This window comes from Dermacentor silvarum, chromosome 5 (genome assembly GCF_013339745.2).
Source record: "Dermacentor silvarum isolate Dsil-2018 chromosome 5, BIME_Dsil_1.4, whole genome shotgun sequence".
Lineage (NCBI taxonomy): Eukaryota > Metazoa > Arthropoda > Arachnida > Ixodida > Ixodidae > Dermacentor > Dermacentor silvarum.
Genome location: NC_051158.1, coordinates 36,337,376 through 36,364,073, shown reverse-complemented (window position 1 = coordinate 36,364,073; position 26,698 = coordinate 36,337,376). Strand labels below are relative to the sequence as shown.

Sequence of the window (26,698 nt, the reverse complement as noted above, 5' to 3'; positions counted from 1 at the left end):
GTTTACTTCAGACTAAAGTTTTGTAAAGGAGGAGTGTTAAAGAAACAGGAACTGATGAAAGGTTGCGCCCGAGGTAACCGAACGAGCGGTTACATTCCTAATTATTTTGTCATTATGAAGAGCGGAAGTTATGTGAACTGCTAGCTCGCAATAGGACGTTACGGATTCGAGAGCGGAGTTCTCGAGCAACTAGGAAGTGGGCCAAGATGTATTGGAGACCCGTAATATCTTACATTTTGCTGTATTGAGTTCCATCAATCAGACTTTACTAGAGTTACTTATACAGTTCATATCGTTTGGAAAGATCGTAACATCATTTTGGTCAATAATTTCTTGGAAGAATACACAATCATCGGCGAAGAAGTGAATTTTAGGGGTCACGCACGGGGGGAAGTCATTAATATATATATATGAGAAACAGGAGAGGGCCGAGTACTCAACCTTGGGGCACGCCAGAATGAACTGGTGTCAACGGGTAATTAAAAGTGTTAGCAAACACGAATTGTCAGCGTCCGCATAGAACATATTTGATCCAAGAGAGAAGGTTCCTAACAATGTTCAATTTGCTTAATTTGAAAAGAAGTAAACTGTAACAAACTTGTTCAAAAGCTTTTGCGAAATCTAGGACGACACAGTCAGCTATAGAACGACGATGAAGAATCGTATGTACTTTGTGTGTGAAGGAAGCCAGCTGTGTTTCACAGGAAAGGTATCGGCGGAAACCGTGTTGAGCCTTCGAAAAGAACGAGTTAGCGTCAAGGAAATGAACAATGTTAGTGTAAAAGACATGTTCGAGGATTTTACACGGAATGCTAGTTAATTAAATCGGGCAGTAGCTTAAGGGTGAAATTTTACTTCATCATTTATGAACTGGAACCACCTTACCGATTTTTCACTAGGATGTCAGTGGGGATTCATCAAATGATTGTTGGAATATCTTGGGTAGCATATTACTAGAATATATATTGGTACTTTTCAGAATTTATCATTGATGAGATCAATTCCTGGTCTTGCGAACACTTTCAATAATTAGGTAATTTTTTTTCGATGCCGAGGGGTTGAATAATTACTGGATCCATTGCTAGACAATCAAAATACTGCACGTTGGGAAATGTTGTAGACGAGGTGGTAACGAAATTACGACAAAATACACCATTTAACACTACAGGGCAGCCCGCAACTGGCATTGCTTCCCCAGGAGAGTCAAGTAATGTGATTTCGATGTTACGATCCGGGTGAATGGTTCGCCAAAACTTTTTTGGATCATTACTGAGCATAGTTGGCAAAGTATTTTGTAGCAAATTACTACGAGAACTTTTAAACGCGGAGACGTAAGCATTACTCGCTTTCACATATGCATCCCACTGCTGCCCGGAGGGAGAATGCTTAGCAGAGTGATAGAGCTTTTCTTTTCTTGTTACAAAGTCGTTTTGAATGCGACTTATACCAAAGTGCTTTTGAATGCGAAGAAATAGTGCACATAATTACGTTCGTGTCAATTAACTTGTGTACTTTTGTTTTAAACATACTCCAGTTAGTTTCGGTTGTTCGACTTTCCATATCATCTAAGAAAACGTTTAGAAAGGTAGACAGTTCATTATTAATAGCTTCAAAGCTTGCTTTGTTGCTATTACAAAGGCACTTTTTTGACTCTCCTGTTTATTGACTGAGAATATTTTACTTCAAAACAGAGCACTATATGATCGCTTATACCAGGCAGATACGACAAATCAGAGACCATATCTGGTCCGTTCGTTAATATAAGGTCTAGCGTATTTGCCATATTTCGTTAATGCAGTCATGAAGTTCACCGATAAAGGTAGGCGGTGTATACGGATATCGGTAACTCTTTCCTTGATCAGAATAACTCTGTCCTTGATCACATATGGAATATCACGCTGACGATGACGACACAAATGCGCCTTGAGTGTCCGCATAATTGTTATCACAATAAAAAACAAGTAAATTAAAGGTGCAACTCACGCACCCCTTTCGGAAATGTCGCGAGCGCAACTACTTGGCTACGCTCGCTGACAAGGAGGCGCGGGCCCCCTCTCCTCGCCGGCAGGCGCAGCAAGGTGCCGCTATCGTTTAGTTTTATTCTGGAGGCTTGCAAGCTACTGTGGCAATCTTGACGTGCTCCTTATGTCATCATCATCATCGTCAGCCTATATTTATGTGCACTGCAGGACGAAGGCCTCTCCCTGCGATCTCCAATTACCCCTGTCTTGCGCTAGCTGATTCCAACTTGCGCTTGCGAATTTCCTAACTTCATCACCCCACCTAGTTTTCTGCCGTCCTCGACCGCGCTTCCGTTATCTAGCTATCCATTCTGTAACTCTTCTTTCTTAATTCTCTTTAATTGTTATTGTATAAAATTGTCAAAGCAAATAAAACGGCATCGACATAGTATTTATTAGCTGGCGATTTGCATTCCTATTTGTTTCCTTTTCGCTAACGACAGATTGAGAGGAAACTTTAATTGTGGAATAATTACTTGATTGCACTTATTGAGTTTTTTTTAACGCGACAGCGTTAACGTCTCCATGTCGCAGAAAATCCGGCGTCGGCGTCGGTCTCTGCGTCGGCGTCCGCGGCCAAGAAAATCATCCCGAGCCACCCCGGCTACGAAAGCCCTCCGCGTGGCACAGAGGCATTGGTGAACTAATTACGTTTCTTGAAATAAAATGCGTCAGGAAAATTGTAAAGCACGACTGAACCACAACCTACAGGTATGATAGTGTCGGATCCTAATTTGAATATACGAGAAAACATAATTCTGTTTCGCGGGAACTGAAACACGAACTCCTTTTCCAGCAGTTCTACGATTCATACAGCGGCGCGGCCCGGTCGCTGTTCCTTGCAAAAACACCATCCATATGGCATTTGCCTCTTCGGCAGCGGAAGCAGGGATTGAAGCAAGGATGTCCTCTGCCTCTATTCTTGTTCACGCAGTTTAGCAGAGAAGTAAGAAATTATGATCTTTAATGAAGAGCGAGTAAATGCGTGGTGTCAATTCTACAGCAGGTCATACCCACAGTCAAGCAATATAAGTACCTCGGCGTGTAACAAGGTACTTATATACCACCCACCAAGTTAATCTGAAAATAAAGGGGAAGCGAAAGGCAGCAATCACGAAACAGAGCACTGTGGGGCCAGAATAAGTATGAGGTGGTGCGTAGAATATGGAATTAAAGTAGTAATGGGTGCCAGCGCTAACATTCGCGAATGCCACCTGATTCTTAAAATCGCGTATCTTCTGGGGGTTGGAAGATAACCAAATATCAGTAGGCCTGTTGGCTTTGGGAGCCCTCGGTAAAGTCACTAATGAGTCAGTGCAGGGTGACATGGGCTGGACCTATTGAAGTCAGAGAAGCACAAGGCAAAATTAGCTTTGAAGAAAGACTCAGGAACATGAATGGAAATAAATGGGCGGCTAAAGTGCACAAGTATCTGCACCTGAAAAACGTGGACACAGAATGGAGGAAGAGGTCAAGAAAGTTGGCAACTAAGTACATGTTAACTGAAACTGTAAATAGATAACCATGAATAATCATCAAGAAAGTAAGAGAAATAGAGACAGTCAATTGGATGCAAAGAATAGAAACAAAAAGCGCCATGGGGATTTACAAGAATGACAAGGAAGAAATCACAAGAAAAATCTGGGCGATAACACAGAGGGCAGTTCTTTGCTATTTGTGGCTCGAGCCGGTTGCCTAGGGACCAAAACACACCGGAGCAAATATTCGGAACTACATGAGGCACGTGAATGCTGCAGCCAATATCCGTAGACCACTCAGCACATCCTAATGGAATGCGAAGGAAGGAGGAGAAGGAGGAGGAGGAGAGAAAGAGAAGGCAGGGATGTTAACCAGAAATGCGTCTGGTTGGCTACCCTACTCTGGGGGACGGGAAAGAGGGAATGGAAAGATGAGGTAGAGAGAGGAGGGGGGGAGGAAGGACACGGTGAGCTCGCGCACGCACGCGGAGGGCCTGAGCAATTCAAAGGCGTTCACATAGGCCAGTCGTCCTCAAGTAAGACAACAGTGCCTTCGCAGCTTTGTGGGCTGACGAGCTTGGGGACGGTCTTCAAGGAGCACCTGCACGGACAACGGTCGATCGTCAAGTAGTCGCAATGCGTTCGATAAAGTTTGTCTTTCCGACTGAAATCGATCGCAGTGACACAATAAATGTTCTATGTTCTCTTCGCTGCCGCAGACGTCGCACGTGGCAATTTCGGTCATTCCAATCAAAGCACAGTACGCCTTCGTGAAAGCCACTCCCAACCACATCCGAAGGAATTCACGAAGTGAGAACCATATGTAACGCACATCTTCCAGAAGCACTTGGGTTTAAAGTGGACAGAAGCATCAGCCGGTAAGTAGTCGAGATAAGCAAGAGACGTTTGGAGTATTGGTGGAAAAAAAAAGCAGGTAAGAGATTGATACCACCTGATCTCTTACAGTCATAGGTAGCGGTACATGGTAGATATTGAGGGAAAAAATTAATAATGAGATATATACAAAAATGCGTAATTAAAAACATGTGTAGCATACCTGAATAAATCAAGCCGGCTAGGTGGCTATTTGTCACCACTCTGTTTTAAAGCGGACGCCATTAAATAATCATCATTATCATAATCATCAGGGGCGCACCAAGGCGAAGGTGCAGAAAAAGAAAGCTGCAGCTGCCGGGAAGCCTGACAAGCAGACAATGATCTTTGAATGCTATCGCGTTCTACTCTTAAAGGCGAAGCTTAAGCCACCTCCATTTTTTTATTGCCTATAGAAAGCCACCTAATAGATAAGCGTCAGGTCCCCGCGACACCAACAATATCCTTACAGCATATCCTCAATGAAATTCGCAGGTACGTACGTCATTTGTAGAAAACATTCGTACATACAAAGGACCACCGAGGCCAAGAAACAGAAGACTTCGGACGCATCCAAAATCGGACATTCAGCGGACCTTCTCTGGAACACAACAAACACAACTTTCTGTAACGGCAAAAAAAGGATGTTCCAGGTACGTCCACTGAATGCCGAGCCATGGGCTCAAGATGTTAGGATCGGAACAGGATGCGTCCGATGGGGAGAACGTTGGAAATAATATACAATTACACAAACACTGTGCCCATTTGTATTGCATTTATTTTCAAAAAGTCAGGAAACCCGTTGTTTTACGCTGATCGCACGTGCGTTGAATATGTCGCAGTTTACTTCTTGGAGGTGGTATGTTTGCTGTCAATGTTTTCTGCAGTCGATTTTATCAGATCTTATATACTGCTCGGCTTCTTTGAAATTCCCCAAAAATAGACAATGTTGCTTCCACGATATTTATATCATATAATATTATTGCCTCGTTGAGAGACCACATTCAATGGTGGACCCAGCTATAATATGTGAATTATACTGTAGAAAAAAAAAAGCTTTATTCTTGTCTAGGACTTTTGCTTAGAAGGAGCCATAGGGCAACAGTAAGGAAATGATCCTCCTTCTGGTTGAAATATAAAGCCAGATTCGTTGTATTCCTCAGATGGCTTGCAGCTGAAACGAAAATGATTATTAAGGTATTTCGCTTCCATTACTTGTAAAAGTAGTTGTTTTCATCGCACACAAAGGTTACTGCGCATTCGCGTGTTTTCTTTATTGAATAGGTGTTAGCGTTCCGGAAATCAAAGAGTCTGCAATGATGAAAACGCAATGAAGTTTCAAGAATGGTACCGCCTCTTGTGCGTAGCCTTGCAATATGCTCGAAAGGCACAACAATGGGGAACATTTGATTTTGTAGAAATGTTATTTGGAAATAGTATTTAAGCTAATTATTTAATTTCGAATGTGCTACGTGCATTTTACCAAACCTCTTCATAAATATCTTGGCAATGGCAAATTTTAGCAGCTGTAATATAAATTAGTCGCCTGAAGAATCAGTTATTTTTTGTCCGTGTATGCTTCCACAAAGTTCGTCTGTAGAGTTTGAAAACTCGTAATAAAACATTGCGAATGCATAATAAGCTTTATTTGCACCGTATTACCGGAGTGAGGGACTTTAAAATAAAGTGATAGAAACAAATTTATGCCATCTACATGTAAGATAGATATGAGGAAAATCGAAGGTGTAACCTATAAGCAAGGCATTCTCCTAAATTGGGAAATTTGGCCCCACACTGTGAAGACACTTCATGGCGCACCCATCGTGGTGGCAATATAGCTTTTGCATTGCGCTTGTAAGCCCCAGGACGCGGGATCAAATACCAGCCGAAGTGGCCACATTTCTATGGTGGCAAAAATGCAAAATACACCCGCATACCATGCATTGGGTGCACGGTAAAGAACGCCAGGTGGTCAGAATTTATCCAGTCCTCCGGTAGAGCATGCATCATAAATGATATATATATATATATATATATATATATATGTATATATTGTCACGTGCAACAGAAGGCCTTCAGAGCAAGAAGTCCTGCACCGGCAGAGACGAGTACTAGCCAGGAAGATGGCTGACCCCAAAAACGAAAAACCTCTTCTTCTTCTCTCCTTGCCTGAATACTGGCTCGCGCTCGCCGCAGCTCGAGACCTCGTGGCATTTTCCCCCTGTGAAAAAAACGGGCATCGTCCCGATGCTAGCGCTGGTCGACGTAGGTAGAGGGAAAGAAAAAAAAGGGAAGGAACATAAAGTAAGCACAAGTGGGGGGTGAGGGAGAGAAAAATAAAGTACATCATAAAGTTGAGACGCTGTCGCACTATCGCGCGAAATAAGGTTTGAGTCGTACAACGTGCACAATCTCCGAGTGCTGCCTTCGACGCTGGGGTGACATGGCACTATCCGGGAGAACCTCGTAGTTCACGTCACTAACGCGACGCAGCACTTTGTAGGGTCCAAAGTAGCGACTGAGCAGTTTCTCTGACAACCCCTGGCGGCGCACCGGCGTCCACACCCAAACTTGATCGCCCGGGTGGTATTCCACTTGGCGATGGCGAAGATTGTAGCGACGTGCATCTACACTCTGCTGTTGCGTGATGTGTAGGCGTGCCAATTGGCGAGCTTCTTCGGCGTACTGCGTAAATTGCTCAGCGTCAGGGGTGAGCAGCGCGTCATAATCGTGTGGAAGCATCGCATCCAGCATGGTCTGAACCTCACGTCCATAGACAAGACGAAACGGCGTGAATCGCGTCGTCTCCTGGATGGCAGAGTTGTACGCAAATGTTACGTACGGTAGAACCTGATCCCACGTCTTGTGTTGTACATCGGCGTACATGGATAACATGTCGGCGATGGTTTTGTTCAATCGTTCCGTCAACCCGTTGGTCTGCGGATGATATGCAGTGGTCTTGCGATGGCTCGTGTAGCTTAGCTTGAATACGTCGTCAATAAGCTGGGCCGTGAAAGCTGTGCCTCTGTCAGTGATCACGTAAGACGGGGCTCCATGTCGAAGAACGATCTGGTCTATAAAGAACTGGGCAACATCGGCAGCCGTAGCGCGTGGTAGAGCCCTTGTCTCGGCGTATCTGGTTAAGTAATCTGTGGCGACTACGATCCACTTGTTGCCGGCTGATGATAGTGGAAAAGGCCCGAGTAAATCCATGCCTATTTGATCGAATGGTGCCCTGGGTGGTGCGATCGGTTGCAGCAGCCCCGCGGGCTTCAGTGGCGGGGATTTGCGGCGTTGACATTCCCGACAACTCTTGACGTAGCGCTTTACAGATGTAGATAGTTTGGGCCAGTAGTACGCCTGTTGAACTCTGGCGAGAGTTCGGGAGGAGCCTAAGTGACCAGATGTGGGCTCGTCATGGCAGGCAAGAAGAATGTCGTCGCGCATGTCAGCAGGTATGACGAGAAGGTAGGGTTTGCCGTTGCTGTTCGAGTTTTTCTTATACAGGACACCTCTTCGAAGGCAGAAGGACGAGAGACTGCGAGAAAGGCGTCGAGGTATGGGAGAGTTGCGTCCTTCGAGGTTCTCGATGATTGCGCGGATTTCGGTATCCTCGCGCTGTCGTGCAATCAAGTCCGTTGCGGTGAGGGCCCCAAGGAATCCACTGTCATCCTCAGCGGCCGGATCACAAACATCGGTGGGTGCACGCGACAACGAATCCGCATCTTCGTGCTTGCGGCCTGATCTGTATACGATGGTCAGATCGAATTCTTGCAGACGAAGGCTCCATCGTGCGAGTCGCCCAGCGGGGTCTCGTATATTGGTCAACCAGCACAATGAATGGTGGTCGGTCACTACTTTGAAGGGGCGACCGTAGAGGTAAGGCCGAAACTTCATGGTCGCCCATACCACTGCAAGGCACTCTTTTTCTGAGGTGGAATAGTTTGCTTCTGCGCGTGAAAGAGTACGGCTGGCGTAAGCTATCACGCGCTCTGTGCCCTCTTGGTGTTGGACCAGGATGGCGCCAAGACCCACGTTGCTGGCGTCGGTATGGACTTCAGTATCAGCGTCCTCGTCAAAGTGAGCAAGAACTGGTGGTGTCTGCAAACGCTCCCGCAGCTCGGTGAAAGCCGCGTCCTGCTCTTCATTCCAGACAAATGGTACATCTTCTCGTGTGAGGCGAGTCAGAGGTTCGGCAATCCTAGAAAAATTGGCGATGAAGCGGCGATAGTATGCGCAGAGCCCCAGAAAGCGACGGACTGCTTTCTTGTCACGGGGAACAGGAAAGGAGGCTACGGCGGTGGTCTTGTCAGGGTCAGGCCGAACGCCATCCGCGCTCACAACATGGCCGAGAAACTTAAGTTCTTTGTAACCGAAGTGGCATTTCTCTGGCTTCAGCGTGAGGTTAGCGGCGCGGAGGGCGTCCAGCACAGTCTTCAGACGATTCAGGTGTTCCTCAAAGGTCGCCGAAAATACGACGACGTCATCAAGATAAACGAGGCAAGTATGCCACTTCAAACCAGTGAGAACAGTGTCCATCATTCTCTGGAATGTCGCAGGTGCAGAACACAAGCCGAAAGGGAGCACTTTGAATTCATACAGGCCATCCGGCGTAACAAAGGCCGTTTTCTCGCGATCTCGTTCATCAACTTCAATCTGCCAGTATCCGCTTTTCAAGTCTATAGATGAAAAATACTTGGCGCGTCGCAGTCTGTCGAGTGAATCATCGATGCGGGGCAGTGGATAGACGTCTTTTTTAGTCACGCTGTTTAGCCGCCTGTAGTCAACGCAGAAACGTAGTGTTCCGTCCTTCTTCTTCACGAGGACGACCGGCGATGACCAGGGACTTTTGGAAGGCTGTATAACATCGTCCTGAAGCATCTCTTCGACTTGCGTATGTATCGCGTCCCGTTCTTTGGCCGAAACTCGGTAAGGCTGTTGTTTTATGGGCGACACGTCGGTATATGTAATGATTCGGTGTTTCGTGATGGGCGTCTGACGCACCTTAGAGGACGAGGCGAAACATTCTTGGAATTGAAGCAGCAATTCATGCAGCGCTATTTGTTGTTCTTCCGGTAGAGTCGAATTAATGTCTACTTTGCTTAGTGATGCCGTCGCAGCCCCCGGTGTCGATTGGAGAGCATTGTCCAGTGATGCAGACGTAAAACATTCAGCAGTCTCTGTTATGGGGTAGGCGAGAGCGATGGCAGTGCGACGAAAAAGGTGACGGTGCTCATTACTAAAATTCGTCACAAGCAGCGTAGAACGTCCGTCACGAAGCGTGACGAGGCTGCGAGCGGCGCAGAGACCTAGTGTGAGCAAGAGCGACATGTTGCCTTCAGCGACTGCCTCACCATCACGTAACTTGTCACACACGACATCAACGAGGACACTCGAACGGGGGGGTAACGCGACGTTGTCGGCATAAACGCGAAACGTGCTGAGATGGCTGTCGTCGGTTTTGTCTGCTGCTCTCTCTGTCGAGAAGGTCACGGTGCGCTCCCGCAGGTCGATAATAGCGCCATATTCCCGTAGAAAGTCGATTCCCAGGATGATGTCTCGGGAACATTCGCGAAGTACAAGGCAACTGGAGAGAAACGTACGTCCACGAATGCCAACTCGGAGTGTGCATATACCAAGTGGGGTGACTACATGTCCGCCGGCAGTACGAATTTGTGTTCCGTACCAAGGCGTAACTACTTTCTTCAGGTGTGTCGCTAGTTTTCGGCTCACGATCGAGTAATCAGCCCCTGTGTCCAATAACGCACTGACTTCATGGTGACCGTCGAGCACCACAGGTATATCCAAAGACAGTCGGCTTCCGAGTTCAGTTGTTGTCGAATCACTGGCGGTACCTGGTCGCGTCGCTGGGAGGCCTTGCTCGCGTCGATTATCAGCGGCCTCGCCCCCGAAGGTCGCTGTCTTTAGTTTTCCCGTCTAGGGCTTGGCGAACGCCCCTGCGCCGCCACTGGGGAGCTCCGGGAATTTGGGGAAAATCGTCTCGGCGACGGTGACCGTGACTGCCGTCGCAAGGGCAGTGGCATGCGCTGTTGAGACAGGTATTCCTCAATGGCTCTTGGTCTTTCGCCGAATCTTGGCCTTGGAGAGTCGACGGCAAAACCCTGAAGTCCAAGGCGGCGATATGGGCATTCACGGTACACATGTCCGGCTTCGCCACAGTGATAGCACAGCGGTCGCCTGTCCGGTGTGCGCCAGACATCCGATTTTCTTTGAAGTGGTTGGCGGTTCTCCAAGTGCTGGATCGGTTGCACTGATGGAAGTGTATCGTGAGGTGTGGGGCGGACGAAGCGCGGAGAAGCAGGAATATACCGGCTCGCAGCTTCCGCGTATGATGCGCGCCGAAGCTCCGTCGGCACAGGTGGTGTGACCTCCCTGGCAAGCGGGACTTGCAGAGCATGCTGCACCTCGTTCCTGATGAGGCTGGATATGGATCCCGCAGCAGGTTGAGGCGGGCAGTGTATTCTTTGCAGCTCGTCGCGTACCACTGATCGGATGAGGTCGCAGAGGGAGTCGATGTTGATGCTACCTCCGGCAGCTCCGATCTGATCCATCGATGACGCGACGCTGATTTGCCGGTCGTACACTGCTGACCGCTGCTGAAGCACTTTTTCCATTGTCGTGGCTTCCGTTAAGAACTCGGCCACAGTCGTCGGGGGACTCCGAACAAGGCCAGCGAAAAGCTGCTCCTTAACCCCTCGCATTAAGTGCCGGAGCTTCCTATCTTCTGCCATGTCCGGGTCAGCTCGACGAAAGAGGCGCGTCATGTCCTCAACGTACATCATCACACTTTCGTTGGGCATTTGGATGCGCGACTGAATGGCCCGCTCGGCGCGTTCACAGCGATCAGCATTGGCGTAACTTGCCCGCAGATGACGACAAAAGTCGCTCCACGACGAGAAGGGTTCGCGGTTCTCGTACCAGGTGCGAGCGCCATCCTCCAGGCTAAAGTATACATTCTTCAGCTTGTTCGCATCGGTCCACCCATTGAAATCAGCGACGCGTTCGAACTGAGCCAACCAGTCTTCGACATCCTCAAGGATGGAGCCATGGAAGACTTTTGGCACTTTCTGTAGCGTATAGTGAGCAGCACTAGTAGTGCCTTCCATACCGCTTTGGTGCGTAGCTGACGTAGTCTCGGGAAGAGGTCCAAGCTCAGGGGGCAATCCTCGGACTCTTCGGCTGGCCCGGTGAACAGGTGTTGTCACTGTAGGCACAGGGCTACCAGGAGGCGTGTAGGACATTTGCTGGGACTACCCAGCACCTCCACCAGTTTGTCACGTGCAACAGAAGGCCTTCAGAGCAAGAAGTCCTGCACCGGCAGAGACGAGTACTAGCCAGGAAGATGGCTGACCCCAAAAACGAAAAACCTCTTCTTCTTCTCTCCTTGCCTGAATACTGGCTCGCGCTCGCCGCAGCTCGAGACCTCGTGGCAATATATATATATATATATATATGTATATATATATATATATATATATATATATATATATATATGAAGTAAAGAGTAACCGGAGCCGGCACAGAAGTAGTTCAAAAAATAGAAGCACGTAGGAAAAACATAAGAAGACTTTACTGACGTTTCGGCCGGGGTCCGGCCTTCATCAAGAGTCAAGACTCTCTTGATGAAGGCCGGACCCCGGCCGAAACGTCAGTAAAGTCTTGTTATCTTTTTTTTACGTGCTTCTATTTTTTGAACTCTATATATATATATATATATATATATATATATATATCATAACATATATACCCCGAAAGTGTATGGAAAAACTGCGCCGCGGTAGCTCAATGGTAGAGAATCGCACGCGTAATGCGAAGACGTGGGATCGGTCCCCACCTGCGGCAAGTTGTTTCTTCACCAGCTTTTGCTTCTGTTAATTTATCATTTCTTTCATGCACTCAGTAAGTACACGTAATTTCCCCAATGTTGTCCTTGGTATCTTTGTCGGCTTCTTATATTTTGCGCAAAAATCGGGCCAGTCGGATCCCTTTCTTCTCGTTGATATATATATATATATATATATATATATATATATATATACTGATGTTTGGGCTGCTCACATGGCAACCATTTCCTATGTGGCGCCCCAAATGCACCTATTGAGGTGGGGACGCCTTCGAGTTGAAGGCAAACCCTCCTTTCCAAGCGTTGAGGTACCATAATGGCCGAACACCTAGCCGGGAGCACGCTTGTTCATATTTTACCGCTAGGCACCCAGTGGCAGCACTTGCCTCCCACAGCCGTGGCGGAAGCTCTTTAACAAGGCCGGCTGTGGTGAACGAACTAGGCACTCAAAGACAAGTCGTGAGTCTCTATGGGCCCCCTTTTCAAGATCTGAATCGCCACGAGAGCCGATCACAAGTGTAGGGGCCATCTCTACCCATTAAAAAAAACCGGTGGGTTTCCGGCGGCACCGGTATTTAAAACTCGGAACCTCCAACATTCGAGGAAGATAATAATGAAGACAAAGAGGCGGACTTGTGCTTGGGTGGTCGGATGGAGGCAGGAGGAGACGAGGAAAAAGTATTCCCGGTGTTCTAGTGCAGCAACAAGCGAGCAAGCATTCGTCGTAACAGTACTTTGTCTGTTTCTCACCATTACAATGGCACAGACGAAGAAAACACAGCCTAAGGCATCGCAGCCTTATGGACAGTCCTCACGGGACCACGCCGTCCTGGATGCCTCCTGCGGCCAGGGAAGGCAGTCCATCATACCTTTGCCATGGATTTCGTCCCCAGAACATCATTGACTTCTCCGCGACCAAGGAATGCCATCCACATTCCACTGGCCATGCTTCCTGCTGCATTGAGTACCGCGGCCACCACCAACCCTGGCTCAACGGATGCCGTTTACACTCCCTTGGTTATGGGTCCGGCTCTCCTGAGTACTGCTGCCGCCGCCGCAGTACTCCCGCGTCGACATAACATCATTTGCAGAGAGCGGGACCCCTTTCCGTCCACAGCAGTCGGCGAAGCGGCTCCCCAACTCATCAACGCCGGGGCGCGTGAAGGCGTCGACGCAGCCACTCCAAGAACTACACTTGTCCGCGTATCACAGTAGACAGGTATTTCCTGATTCGTCGGAGCCACATCCTTAGATGTCAACGCAAGGTGCAAGACGTGCAAGAGACTGCAAGATGCGAAACATACCACCGCAATACTCCATCGCAAGAGAGCACAGGAGGCACGCAACCCACACGGTCTGTCGTCAAGCTTGGTTGATTCAAATGCATCGGCGAGCTTCGATCAGTCAGCGGCAACGCCGCAAAGAAACACGCCATAGCTGAGCAGAGCGGCTGTTCACCTTGCAGGATCCCCTGCTGTACGGGACCAATTGCGACGGGATCATCATCGGCGACACCTGTCACCAGTGCGCAACAGCTAGTGCCTCCCGCAACAAAAGTTGCATGCTGCATGGCTCACCAACGACGACACCACGCCCTGGAAAAGTTGCCTGCATGTTAATTTGCGTAGTTGCAAGCCGTGTCAGAAAGAGCGTGGCCCAGTGTGAAGACGAAGTGCGCTTGGCTAGGACGTCGCACACCGAGCGCGAGAGAAGAGGAGGAAGTTGGCAGTAAACACGTGTTCTGGCGGACGTCTGAGTGTCTGTTTCGTTACTACTATACATATATATATATATATATATATAATGTGCACCAGCATGCATAGTCTAAAAGAAATCTTCTAGCACCGAATACCCGTAAGCTGTCGGACACAGACGCGTATCCCTTACTATGGCGCGCCTCAATTTCAAATAGTTTTTTTGGCATGTCAAACGCCAATAATAATTTAAATATTGTAGAAATTAACACATCATAGTACGTGAAAACAGGGGCCAATCCCAACGATAGCGCAGTCTAAGAGTGTGCGTCGATTCCGAAGATAGCGTACCTGAAGAATGTAAGCAGTCCGACGCTCTTCAGAGGAGTGCGTGATACTGTGCCGTGCGCAGTAACTCCGCCCCATTCTCACGCCCAACTGTCTCGGGATGACTTTGTCTTTCATCCACCTCAACGGGAGGTTGAATCTCCTTTTAACTTTTTTCTATCAAATGCTCATGTTGTCACATGAAGCTCACTGTATGGTGCAAATATCTTAGTTATGAGCTATACTGTGTTCATGACGAAAAAGAAGACTGCGCAGAAAACAGTACAAGACACGTATGTCCGCATTTATTGTGCCACTTTGTTCGTTATTTTTCAGTAGTGCAGCCGTGCTCACGCTTAAATAAAATCGGTTTTCCAATGTACCACGGTGTCTTTGTTCATTTTTAAGCAAGTGTAAGTTTTCTTGAAAATCACATTCAAAGCACAATCCTGCCCGTTTATATAAGTTATCTGAAGAGGAGCTTATTATTTGTATAGTCAGTTGCAATCTACAGGTAGGTATAATTGAAGAGAATCACGAGTTCACTTTTTGAAATGTTCCCTTTATATTACACTTTCAACTTGTCATTGCTGGAGAGTTGTGAACTCATGCGTGCCTAATTAGCGGAAAATCTAAGACGAGCACTAATTTTGACATCTGCGACTTCATAATGTGGTACAAATATGTGTTCCTGCCGACAATCGCACAAGAGAATCACGCTAGGAGTTCATAATAATAACTGCAACGTCAATGCACATTTAGAACCTTTTCAGGGACACATTTCTTGAAAGTGGCATGAGTCTGAGGATTACTGGTGTGCAGATAGGACTTCACTAAGTCTCGATGTTAATTCGGTAATTTGAACACATCAACTGTGAAAGTTTATTCATGCACCTTTTTATTTAGTGACAATACCATTTTAATATTTCTTGCAGGTATGTTCGCCTTTTTTTAAATCTTCACCTGAACGGATAAAACTAACATTTTTCGCTAGCAGTGTATGCCATATATAGCCGAAGCAACGGAGGTCGCACAATGACCACCACATGTTCTAAATAAACAATGTTTTCAGTAATACGGTTGTTCGCTACATTGAATGCTAATCAATATTGCAACCGGTAGTCATCATGAGATGCGTTATGGCGGAATTTTTTAACATTTATACAATTTAAAGAACGAAAAAGAAAGCAAGAAGCAGGTTGGCCTACGCCCCTATTCATCTGGAAGGCGGGGACAAAACATATAAGTGGAAGATAAGTAAAAGCGAACAAAATAAACAATATAACAAATCATTAATGTTAAAGTAAAGCAATCACATTAAAATTGGCGGCAAACTTCTAGACGGTGTGCATTGGTGGCACGTGGTCAAAATGCTGCAATAAAGGCTTGTAATACGGTAAAATTAATCATATAAGTGTGGGTTTATTGCCGATATGAGTTTTCACAGATATGGTTTCTGCTGAAGTCACCTATTAGGTCATACGGCTGCCCCATCTGCATGCTTTATTTTGGAAATGCTGCCATTTGAACAAAGTTGTCTTTCGTGTGGTAACGTATGCACCACATGCATTTTGAGATGATCTTGCGAATTTGACTTGCGGTGAAAATGAAAAATCCGCAACTGTGGCTGCGAGATCAGCGTGCAAGACCTGCTTGTGTACATTCTTTCGGGCCGCCGGGTGAAACGATGATTTTCTGGGAGATGTACCAGGTACTTTACGCTAAGCTGAAGAGGTGTTTTGTAGTCGCGTTTGCATTTGTAGAAGTCCGTCATGTTGTATTCGATATATGCGCAGATTTTATACCAGCGAAGACTATTCAAGGACCCATCCAGTTTGCAAGACTGCCTTTTCCTTCAAAAAGAATTTGGCTTTACTGAAGTAGACTTAATAGACTTCATTAAATATTTCTGTCGTCGTGAGCACATCAAATATGAAACTTCTTGTCGCCTGGAACTGTAGGCCAACTTACAATCCAGGTGGTTGGTCTAAGCACATGGCTCGAGCAGCTGTACCTACTAAAGTCGAATAGTGAGGGTTGGAAATCTGAAGACGCATGTATCATGATGACAACGGGTGTCTGTTTTTACTTTACAAGAATGCTGGTCTCTACAATTGTCTTCAGTGGTTATTTGGTCTACATATAGCCCTCTCCAATAAAATCTTCTTGTGATTAGTAAACAGGCTGACCTTCAGTCGTAAGCAAGTCTGCCATGTGGTCCTTTTCAGAGCAATGGTTCTTTTTTACCAATCTGTTAGTTGTATTTCGGTTACTACATTATGGAAAAATGGCTTCCGATTCATGGCATATCCTTTACCCCAATTATAAGGTATCACAGCCTGTGTGACAAAAACATTTCAGGGTCGTTAGTTTTATAGTGGCTCTATGAACATAGACAGTCGCGACGACTGAAGTTGCTGTGAGCTCGAGTCTTCGAAGCAACAGCTCGTTCAGTGCAGCAGCTCGCGATTTTTTCTTCAGGATCTACCTGCCAGCGTGTACTTGAAACACAAATACGTTACTTGCATGTAAGCTGCACTGTTCGCATCATTAAAATCGTTTCACTGCAAGTTTTACAAAAACGCTAGATGCTGCGCACACTCTTGGGACAATTCATTGTAAGCATTTCACGCAGTAATTTTTTTTGCAAATTGTTCTATTTCGTATGGCCATACATTCTACGGCGATGCCCCTAAGCACCAAGTGTTTTAAAAATAGCTTTTGCTCCATTCAAAAATGGTGCTGCAATAACACGCGGTAACACATCCGTGCTGGAGTCTACAAAGTGATTCCTTTGTAAGCTCCTCTTTCTTAAAATACTCCATTACCGTTTCCAGGTTGAGGCACAGAGTGTCTGCCTTGCTTGTGGAAAGTGGCAGAAAGTGGGGGCTGGCGGAAACACGTAAGCTTTGTTGCAGTGAAGTGTAACTCGGTATTTCTACGCCATAATGTTCTTTTAGCTTACGATTAGGAATTGTTCTGAGTAATATGTATAAGTGGATAATAGAGGAATGTCTTCGGCACATTCAAATACGCGGCAATGCTGTAGTTCAGTAACTGCATCACTGACGTACAGATTAAGCAAAAGCGGTGCACTCACTGGGGCTTGTGGCACGGTACGTTCCCGCTGAATCTCTTCTGATTAATCCTAGAGTCACTGACTGGGTATGATGTAAAAGGTAATAAAGGTAAAAGGTAAAGGACAGAACTGAAAGGTTCACGGAACCCGTAGATATCTAATTATACAGCAAATCTGTTTATTGGTAGTGTTCCGTGCATTTTTGTTCTGCCTGTGGAAAAACTCGAGTCACGCGCGAACGCGCTCGTGCCTCGGCTCGCGCATTCGTCATCATATTCATCCACAGCTGGCACGTCAGCGTCCCTCGGATACGCATTTTGAGTAGATTAGTTATCAATAGGCACCATTTTCAAGATCAGTAGGCTCCCAGGTAGATGAAGAAAGGTTTCTCAAAGATTTGCGGCTGTGCGATCCGCGTCGGCCATGTCTGCGCGTGCACCGCCCTCTCTTTGTCGGCGTTCCAAGCGCTTGCATATCTAGTTTTTTTTTTCCTTCCGCTCTCCCGTGGTGGTGGTACGTCGACAATTGATTCAACCTTTTATTAAAAAGGATGGCCCATGGCCTAAGATGGGGCTAAGGGATCAGGTCAAAGGAAGGATGCCTGCCTCCTTAGCAAAGGACAGCAAAGCGTTAATCGTGCCGTCTCCTTGGGGTGCGACCCAGTCTTCGTACCACGCCACCCTCAGAGATCGGTTGTGCCTGTCCCTGAGGCTGGCTGTGGCAGTATAAGATATTTGAGATTGACGCTGATCGCAGGGCAGTTGGGGTATCCTACTTGTGTTCCTCGCCACTTGCTCATCACATCCGGTGTAATGGGTGCCTTTGCTGTTGACCTGCCGCTAATAAACCCAATTTGATAGTCAGTGCGGCAGGTATCCTTAGCGAATCTGTTGTATATGTGCTTTTATTCTTGTGCGCCACAGTTGCAATGTATTACATCGGAGCATTAGACAGACACAAGGAATTTGTATCAGTATAAAATATGTAGGTCATACAGATACGTCATTCGCATGATTTAAAATGCCTACATGTTAGGCGAATAGCCAGGCTAATATCTCCAGCATCTCATTAAAGCATGTTTGTCTCTCTCTCTTTAGTCTTCCTTAAAGCCTTGAAGTTCTAGGGCAGGAACACTCAAGGTACACGAATACATATTTTTTTACGTTCTAATGCCCCAAATGCTACGGTAATTTCATCCAAGATTAGTTGGCAACTTTAAACTAAGAACAAATGCAAAATAAGATTTATGACTCAGCACATTCTGAGGAACATTTTACTTACTATTCTTCGGTGAGTTGTTTTGCGGTGGCATTGCATGTCAGCCTGATGCAGGGTCGGTGAAATGTAGCCCTTCCACCATCTGGCAGCTGGACAGTTTTACTCAGAATGCAGTGACCTGTAGAGATGTTCACTTGATCCCGTTTGTACGAACAACTCAATGTAAGCGCCATGTATCCAACAAGATAACTCGCTGGGTTCATTTTTGATTGCTCTAATATTTCCTTTTTCGTGCAATACATACTTTCGTTCCTACTTATGGTGAGATCCCCTGTGGTAGCTTATCGGTTATGATGGTGCATTGCTAACTATAGGGTTGCAATCGCCGACTAGTCCGCCATATGGCGATGGGAGCGAAATACAAGTAAGCTCAATTACACCACATTTAGGGCACGTTCGTTAGCCCCTGGGGGTCATACATCATCAGCAGTCTCCAGTATGGCGTTCCTCAGAATGAGATCACAATTTTGGCACCAAAATTCTCCAAGTTTATAGTATTTCTTAGAGAATTTGCGCATTTTCCTTCTAATTAGCACTTTTGTTACCGCGCCCATTGAACTTGGGTCACCGATGAACCAGAAGCGCAGCACGACAATGTAAAAATACCGGCACTCCTGTGGACTAGCTGTTCCATCTAGCGCATTTTCTAAGCACTAAGGCTTCATTCATTTCCTGAGTCGTTAGTTTTCTTTTTTTCCCGAGTGGTGGCGATGTTTAACAGTGGCTCAAAGAGTGCAGTTCGCTTCGTTAGTTCACGAAAATAGCAGACGATCCGGTAGCCGCATCTTGGCGCCAACGGCGTCCTTCCAGGGATTGTTTCGCTTCTGCAAGTGATTTTCCTGCTTTTTCTAGCAGCAGTGAATCTGAGGATGGTATCAGATCGCCGGATTTTTTCAAACTTTCCACTTTAGGAGACAATTGATTTTCAAACATATTTTATGTTTCAGGTTATTTTTTTTCTTCTTTTATGTTATGAGCACCACATTGGAGACGATCTATGCAATTTTTAATAAATCTTGTTTTGAATAAATACTGTTATTTGTTACGTGCTGATATTTGTTTCTAAAAGGAACATCTTTGGAAAGTACCCTTATTTAGCTTTGCATTGATATGCATCATGATGCTGTAACCGTTATAATATTTATAACAAAAATAATTACGAAAACCTACATAACGTGGAACATTTTTCCACAGTAAAGAAAGAGCTTGCAGGGGCTGCAATGCAAAGAAATAGCCATTTCGGAAACAAAACATTCACTGTGGTCGCACTTCCGCGTGGTGAACCATTTATCACTTTTTCAGGACAGAGCGGCAGATTAAATGAGAAGCAAGGACGGAGAACCTTTGAAGATGCTACTGTTTCAACTCACGCTCTGGGGCAGCGACTTCACTAACCATAGGCTGTTAGGAACACAACGATTGGAAGTGCGACGCTGTTTTCGGAACCGGTGGTACACGATGGCTTACCTTGTGATCCGGCATGTTGAAATGCGTTTTGCACTGACACATTCGGATGTCTACTATACGAGGGCTCGCTGAAGGATTCCCGTGGCTACTCGACATATTTCAGCGAAATTCACACGGCGCTCCTCAGATCCTCTACTGTAGCCTGTCTGGTGTCAAAACTGCGGCCTCCTCATGACCTCGCTCTTTCGCGGTAATCTGTCGGCATCCTTTTTTAGAAGGCCCGGGCGGAAAAGTACTCCGCATCTCTTAGCCTGTCTAGAATGTCATTAACTCCTTGAAGTCGATAATCACCCCGCTATGTGATGGCACTAAGATACGGCAAATTAATTTGAAAGCGCACCGTATGAAGGTGGATGGTATATTAGAGATGTAGACCACCATCTTAGGCAAATCTGCAAACTACACTGCTCGAGTGCCTTTGTAAGCATTCTTTATTCACCAAGTTCAACTATCTGTATAAGCGAAGCGTATATTCTTTTGCATAGTGCCTAATTGGACTTCTTGAACTCTGTTGTCTGAAGCAGGTAGCAGTATTGATGACTTTTTTTAGATTTCTTTTATTACCTTTGGATGGGGAAGGGGGCATGACACTTATACGTGGCTCAGTTTATAAACTGGAGGGTGTCTCGATTGAAATGAACAGTTGGTAGTTCTCCGCCTGCGTCTGTCGTGTCTTCTTCGTGTCTATGTGTACTTTTCTACGCTATATCTGTAAGGAACTTTATATTCCTGATTTATTATTTTGCGCTTGATCGCGGACAAGTGGCAATATTGTTTCACACGCGCGAAAAGTTGCAAACCCTATTTAATACTACGAACGTTAAATCTATGTGCTGCCGCTCAAACATTTTGCGCAGCGCATGCACATTACTTCAACTTAGACAACGCAGCATAATCAGCGCTGTAACCCAGCTTTTTTGAGAAGCACGATTTTATTTGTGTGAGCGTGTGTACTTAGCCTCTGTTAACTTTTCATTTGTACCTGGAACGCCAAATGACATTACATGCTCATTTTACTTATAATGTTCCCTGTGAGATAAACAAGGCATTACGAGGCGCATGCGGAGCAGAAGAAAGGCGAAGTATTAACTAAATAAAGAAAATCTTGGTTAGTTTCATGAAGTTATCACAATACTTAACGTTATATTATAGTGTAGCTAGATTTCTTATATATTTCGTGTGGTACACAGTTTCCCAACTTTCCCAAGTCTCCACACGTTGCACCAAACGGTGAATAGGCTTCTGTGCCGCACTATAGAGCCCACTGTCTAAGCCTCGCTACATTACATAGGGCGTGTGCTTACGATTGCGAAATAATTTCTGCCAACGATTCACATACTAGGGCTGGAAATTTACGAACTTGAGGTGTCACGCGCCGCCCACTAATGCAATGTTGATATGCAGCATTTGCGGTGAAAGTCTTCGCCTTCAAGCCCGACACTCCTCAAGAGCTGCCTTCCGAGAAAGCCTGATCCTTCTTGTCTGGAGTACTCAACGACCTATTGCACTCACGCTCTACTAGGCAAGAAATTGTCAATGCTTACCACAAGCTGATCAACATAATTGGCTTACCAAGCAACGGAAGGAAATACTAGCTGACCTGCTCTCAAAGTCAACCTCACGGCGATGGCGACGGCTTGGTGTGTAGATAAATTGTTATCGCAATACAAAAATAATGCAGAGCCCTTTCTACTACTGTGAAGATGGAAGCCAGCGAAGCTGTGACTATGGTGGGTCTGCTATAGTCAATATTGCCCCCATGATGAGAATGGGTACGTCGTCGTTGGGCATTACCAACCGAGCATGTGTATCATGAACGTTCCAGTTGAGAAGCTCGCGTTTTAACCTGGCCGTCACACCGGGGAAGTTGGCGTTAGCGTTGCCGAGGCGTGCACCACCGTTGGCGGGTATCTCGAGGCCAAGACGACGCTGACGTTTGGCCTCAACAGCGCGCTCCCGCAACTCTGAGTCGGCGGCTTTTCGCTGACGTTTGGCCTGGGCATCGGAAGTCCTAAAGCTAGAATCGGCACGTCGACGACGAGTCCTTTCCCGAGCGCGTTCGTGGCGGCGTTGCTCAAACGCGGTAGTACACGTTGTCAGTTGCTCATGAATGGCTCATACCCCCGTAAACGCGGCCTCACCACTATGACGACAGAAGAGAAATGATATTCTACGCTGGAATGATTAGCGGCAACGCAGCCAGCTGTGCAAGCAGACAACGACGACGAACGCGGGAGCAATGGCACGAGCGCGCGCCGAGCCCGAGCACAAGCGCAAACTTCACTCTCTCCCAGCGCACGCTGCCCCAGCTCAACGATGCTGCGCACGACAACGAGACCAACCTAGCGAGCCTTTAACAGCTCCGCTGTAAAAAAGTTGCGTAGTGGTTGGGGGTTAGCGAACTTGAATCCCCAACGCTGATTGCTTCTATATAGAGAAGCCTTATTGTTCTTCTACCTATGACAATTGCAAAGCTGGGTAGAAAGAGGTGGCCTGATGTCGAAAAATATTATTGTTGTGGGTCGTCGATGACGACAAGAGTAGTTGTCAGCGTAAAAGAATCGATGGATGGTCTGGAGCGATGGACTGGGCTGGCGGACCTCGCAAACCCGCTTTCGACCACTTAACTATTGCGGTAGTAAAATTTCGACCGGACCCTTTTTATGATGAATCTCCGCGTTAATCCCATTAGAATTCAAGCAATGTCGTGATGCACCATGTTGTTACCGTCTAAGCGGTCCTCTTTCCAGACACGCTGCACCATATAGCGCAGCGCACGTAAAATGCCGTTGTTTTCACAGCGGAGCTGTTTATGTCGAGCGTACTCTGTCAGTCGTCAACAGAAAATGTGGGCCGATCCTGGCGGCAGTTCAGAAAGGGTCCAAATGCAATGGTACATTGCTTAGTCAGCCATCAAGCTTTGTCAGTCATGGATAACCTATCGATAGCCAATCAATAGCTAATCGATAATCTGTCAATAAGCAAAGAATTCCGGAAAATGCTGGGTATGACTTCGTAGTGCTTAGCCTAGCCCAAATACGTGGCCAATATCTTGCGATAGGCAATCGATAGCCAATCAACAACTAATCGATAATTGACAAATAATCAATAAATTCCGCGAAATGCTGGGGATGACTTCGTAGTACTTCATCATCATCATCATCATCAGCCTATTTTATGTCCACTGCAGGACGAAGGCCTCTCCCTGCGGCCTCCAATTACCCCTGTCTTGCGCCAGCGTATTCCAACTTACGCCTGCAAATTTCCTAACTTCATCATCCCATCTGGTTTTCTGCCGACCTCGACTGCGCTTTCCTTTTCTTGGTATCCATTCTGTAACCCTAATGGTCCACCGGTTATCCATCCTAGGCATTACATGGCCTGCCCAGCTCCATTTCTTCCGCTTAATGTCAACTAGAATATCGGCTATCCCCGTTTGTTCTCTTATCCATACCGCTCTCTTCCTGTCTCTTAACGTTAGTCCAAAGATTTTTCGTTCCATCGCTCTTCGTGCAGTCCTTAACTTATTCCCGAGCTTCTTTGTTAACCTCCAAGTGTCTGCCCCATATGTTAGCACCGGTAGAATGCTATGATTGTACACTTTTCTTTTCAACCACAGTGGTAAGCTCCCAGTCAGGATTTGGCAATGCCTGCCGTATGCACTCCAATCCAATTTTATTCTTCTGTAAATTTCTTTCTCGTGATCAGGGTCCCCTGTGAGTAATTGACCTAGATAAACGTACTCCTTTACCGACTCAAGAGGCTGACTGGCGGTAGTACTTAGCCTAGCCCAAATACGTGGTTAAATGGCTTGCGATAGCCAATCGATAGTCAATTAATAGTTAATCGATAATCGATCAATAATCGAATAATTCCGGAAAATGCTGGGGATAACTTGGTAGTGCTTAGCCTAGCCCAACAGCCAGGACTAGCTAGGTGCCCATCAGCTCCGCTGTCTCTTTAGCATTGTCTCTCCAGTGCAAGCTACAATAATTTTTTTCGTGGCATCCGAAATTAAGTATTATAGATAGACAGAATGTGGCTAAAGCAGGCTAAGAGTGTGAATCACGTGATGTACATCTCCGCACCCACAATCCAACTTCGAACAAGAGATGTTTAAGGGGTCACACTGGTTACTAGAGAAGCATGAAAAGCAAGGAGTGCAGGTCCAGCGGCCATAACAACGCCATCACTGTCATAGATACGTTTAAGCGTCAATGGGCAAGAGAAAAATTTTGATGATAAACAAATAGTGTGAGCTTAGAGAACTGAAAAAGTACGTCTTTTTACAAACCCGAGAAATTAAAAAATTGGTTATTTGTGTTTCATAACCTTGGGGACAATGTTTTAAGGAAAACTTGGAGGCATTCACATTTTATTGCACCACCATTTTTCTAAAAATATTTGAAAATCTCATCAAATACAAGGTATTTATTACGAACTTCATCGCTCAATCAAGGAAATCACAAAGCTGGGCTGGCATATATCGCAGAAAATGCAGCTTAGTTACGTCAAAATGAAACTCTCGGCCTGATGAAGCTTGTATGGTGTCATGTTGAAGCAAGTATGCCACTTCACGCCGCGGCGGGTGTTTGCCAGGCAAAACGTTCCGTATCGGAATTTACCGTGACGGGCCCCGATATTTAGTTTCAAACTTCGTTGCTCTTGAGGTAACGGTACGCTAACGTCAGATATGATGGAGGAGCTGTCTTTTCTGCTTTCTTGCCTGGATAGGATTCGATATTAATTAGAATGAGCGTCACAATTTGACGGGGAATCTGTCGAATGATTTCGAATTTCCGCATTATTATAAAGTGGGGTTGGAATAAAATGTGACAACATTCACTTTGCCAACGGCCCCCGACGTTCTAATTAAATATAATTACTTATTTGTAATAATGAGATTGTTATGTTCTATAATACCAGCACAGTTTATATCTGCCTCGGCTAGGAATTCAACTGTAAAAAAGCCACATTAATTTTGCTTATAGACTTTTTTTACAAAACATCTGTCTATTCTGAAAAACACCCTGGATCGAGTGCCGCGTGATACATTTGTCGGTTGTTAAGGATATTCATAGTTGAGGTATCCGCATTTCGTTACCGCATCGATATGCACGCTTTAGAGCCCGTTTGCGGAAAACCTTTAAATTCACCGGTTTAAGTCTTTCACATAAGGCTGTCCCAGCTCGTGAGAATGCCTGTGTTCATTACGCATGCCATCGAGATATTTATTGCGAGCAATACTTACTTCCGTTAACAAACGTCGGTTTTCTAAAGCTGCCTGGGTGATCTTCTTCAATAAGCGAACCACCTTTTGTTTGGTCAGCAAAAACGAAGGCCAGAAGTAGTGCTACTGCAATGTACATCATGCCTCCTTCGGTCTGTCAGTCTCTGTTATAATCCGCTGGTAGATGAGGATGTGGACGAAAAACACATGATATAAACTTCCATTGATCAGGTAACAATTCTTAACATTAGGAAGTGTGGCAGTTCTGTAGAAAGCTGTCACAAAATTTTAATTTGATTGTTCTGCTTACGGTAGCCACTAACTATTGATGAAACGTCTTTTGAGGTAGTCCTGATCTCTAAACGCTGCGTCGCTTACGCTCTCAAGCGCACCTGAAGGCTTGCGCAAACATTGCTTTAAGATAATTATGTTAGCATGGCAGCGTTTGGTGGTCCGCTATGTGATGGATTAAGTTTGCCGCAATCCTTCCCACTGTCTTGCACTTAGTCTGCGTGGCCCTCCAGTGGGAGGTTAGAGTGGAGGCTCCAGATCTGAGTAGGGCGAGACTGCTTATTATTGTTTTTTTTTTTCAGAGAACGACGGAAGAATCAACTAGCATGTTCTCACAAGAAACAGGAAGATAATTGAAGGTCCCTTCTAAAGTACACCGCAGGTATGGCTTCTAATTTTTTGGTATGTGTTGTCAAACTAAATATTTTAATGGAACAACAAAAAATTGGGCCGGCAGTGAGACTTCAGAAATGTTATATTTGGTATGTGCTTCATCATGGTGTAGCAAATATTTGCCGCGCTTTAGAATGCAAACATCAAAGTAATGTTTTCTATAGGCATTTAAGAACTTTGACTGGCTAACCAGGCATTTATAAATCTTAGAAAAAAAGATGCCGCAGCTTTGCCCGAGAGCAGAAGCATTGATAGTGATAGCAATGTATTAGACAACTACACTAAGTAAGGATCATACTTTCATCAGCGTTATAAATCGATGTGAACCTCTGCTTATTAAAAATTAACAGCTAAGGTGTCACGCGCAAAGGCATACATGAAAAGACTTCACTCGGTGTCACAACGCTGGCCTGTAGAAGAGTGATAGGAGTGACGAACGAACACAACGTGCTGCCTCTCGCTTCAACGCATCTCCGAAATTTCACATTAAGCGACCGCGAAGACTAGGGCCCTAGCGTGCCAGAAGACAGCGCACATAAAGCCCTAAGCGGACTCGGCTTACCGAGTATTTGCAACCACCACAAATCTCCTCGAATATAAGGCGCCTACGGCCACGCCATGCGTAGCACTGTGCCACCGAGAAGACGGTGCGCGTCAAGCAACCATTCTGTGCGCATGGCTTGTCCCAGCTTGTGAGGACGCA

General features: G+C 45.9%; 1 long non-coding RNA gene across 1 annotated transcript in view; it reads right to left on the bottom strand.

The window, feature by feature from the left end:
- Window positions 1-5,151: 5,151 nt before the first annotated feature.
- Window positions 5,152-26,698, bottom strand: part of LOC125945602 (uncharacterized) — a 29,144-nt gene continuing 7,597 nt past the window's right edge. The window contains exons 2-4 of the long non-coding RNA XR_007467039.1: window positions 25,333-25,488; window positions 18,618-18,732; window positions 5,152-5,546 (exon numbers count right to left, since the gene is read on the bottom strand). This is a non-coding gene — a long non-coding RNA (uncharacterized LOC125945602). The remainder of the gene's footprint in view (window positions 5,547-18,617; window positions 18,733-25,332; window positions 25,489-26,698) is intronic.